This window comes from Narcine bancroftii, chromosome 10, assembly GCF_036971445.1.
Source record: "Narcine bancroftii isolate sNarBan1 chromosome 10, sNarBan1.hap1, whole genome shotgun sequence".
Taxonomy (NCBI): Eukaryota; Metazoa; Chordata; class Chondrichthyes; order Torpediniformes; family Narcinidae; genus Narcine; species Narcine bancroftii.
Window position 1 is genome coordinate 94,320,175 of NC_091478.1, and position 2,440 is coordinate 94,322,614.

Genomic DNA, 2,440 nt, shown 5'->3' on the forward strand with positions numbered 1-2,440 from the left:
GCTGTCGACCTCTGCCATCTCGAGTACTTCGACGTTAGGGGTGTAAGCGCTCCAATGGATGTTGAGGATGGAGCGGAGACAACGCTGGTGGAAACGTTCTAGGAGCCGTAGGTGGTGCCGGTAGAGGACCCATGATTCGGAGCCGAACAGGAGTGTGGGTATGACAACGGCTCTGTATACGCTTATCTTTGTGAGGTTTTTCAGTTGGTTGTTTTTCCAGACTCTTTTGTGTAGTCTTCCAAAGGCGCTATTTGCCTTGGCGAGTCTGTTGTCTATCTCATTGTCGATCCTTGCATCTGATGAAATGGTGCAGCATCAGCCAGCTCCCCACCATGACTACCAGCCCCCCCACATCTCCATCGGGCACACAAAACTCAAAACGGTCAACCAGTTTACCTATCTCGGCTGCACCATTCCCATGTTTTAACAGGAGAGGATATGGGTCACATCTGTCTAGAATTTCAGTGTTTCTCAACCTTTTTTTCCCACTCACATGCCATTTTAAGTATTCCCTATGCCATAGGTGCTCTGTGATCACTTAAGGTGGTATGTGAGAGGAAAGAAAAAGTTTGAAAACCACTGTTTTAATTGTACCTCACTGACTCGTTATGTGTACGGTTTCATATTTCCAAAGGAAATGGGCCAATTACCATTTTTCTGAGCAAAAAATTTCAGTAACAATTGGGTCTAGAGCAATGATTCTCAACCTTCCCTTACTAATCACAGAACGATAGCATAGGTATTACCTAAAGTGGGATGAGTGGAAAGAAAAAGGTTGAAAACCACTGAGATTCAGCAACAGACCTGGAATTACAAGACTCCCAATCTGGACCTATGCAGGCACTGTCGCAGACGTTTCCCCTTAGACAGAGGCTTCAGACAGATGGTGAACGGAGAGGCACTTTTATCTCCTTCAGCGGGAAAGGAATGTTATGTCACAACTGCATCCAGAATAAAAATCTGTTGGGGAAATTCTGTGAAGCATCAGGACTGAGAGTACAGAGGGCAATGAGAGAGAGGGTGAGGCAGGGGTTGGCAGATAAGGTGGGGATAATGGGCAGACAAGGTGGGGATAATGGGCAGACAAGGTGGGGATAATGGGCAGACAAGGGGGGGATAATGGGCAGACAAGGGGGGGATAATGGGCAGACAAGGGGGGGATAATGGGCAGACAAGGGGGGGATAATGGGCAGACAAGGGGGGGATAATGGGCAGACAAGGGGGGGATAATGGGCAGACAAGGGGGGGATAATGGGCAGACAAGGGGGGGATAATGGGCAGACAAGGGGGGGATAATGGGCAGACAAGGGGGGGATAATGGGCAGACAAGGGGGGGATAATGGGCAGACAAGGGGGGGATAATGGGCAGACAAGGGGGGGATAATGGGCAGGCAAGGGGGGGATAATGGGCAGGCAAGGGGGGGATAATGGGCAGGCAAGGGGGGGATAATGGGCAGGCAAGGGGGGGATAATGGGCAGGCAAGGGGGGGATAATGGGCAGACAAGGGGGGGGATAATGGGCAGACAAGGGGGGGATAATGGGCAGACGGGGGGGAGGGAATAATGGGCAGACAAGGGGGGATAATGGGCAGACAAGGGGGGATAATGGGCAGACAAGGGGGGATAATGGGCAGACAAGGGGGGGATAATGGGCAGACAAGGGGGGGATAATGGGCAGACAAGGGGGGGATAATGGGCAGACAAGGGGGGGATAATGGGCAGACAAGGGGGGGATAATGGGCAGACAAGGGGGGGATAATGGGCAGACAAGGGGGGGATAATGGGCAGACAAGGGGGGGATAATGGGCAGACAAGGGGGGGATAATGGGCAGACATGGGGTCCACTGATCTCAAAGAGGGATGGCAATGGAGCAAGCTAGAATCTCTGGCCTCTGTAATGTTAGTGGCCTGGGAGTCCCTCTCTCCCTGATGTTGTCTCTCTGGCTCTCGGACAAGGTTCTGACCCAGAAGGGGGTCAGGCAGATGGCTATCTTCACATTCCCCACCTGAGGCTGACATGTCTTCTTAAATCTCCCCACATTTCCATCATCCCCAACCCTCACCCCATTAATCCACCTTCTCCTCCTCTGCCCCCCCCCCCCCACCCCACCATGTTGGGGATAGAAGAGGAAACAGGGGCACCTGGGAAACACCAGGTCACAAGGAGAAGGTGCAAACTCCACACGGACAGTGCCTGAGATCGGGACTGTACTGACAATAACCACACCAGCAGTGCGAGTATATGACAGCTTTAATAAACTAATACGTCCACTAAGAGGTCTTGTCTCTCTGCAAGAGGAACCTGGAAGGCTAGAACTGCTTGATAGACAAGGTCACCGGGGTGACCCCTGATGACCTAATGGTGTAATTACATATCAGCACAGGGACAACCTGGGACTCTGGACCCTCCCAGCACTGGCCCTTGCTGCTCTCTCTCACT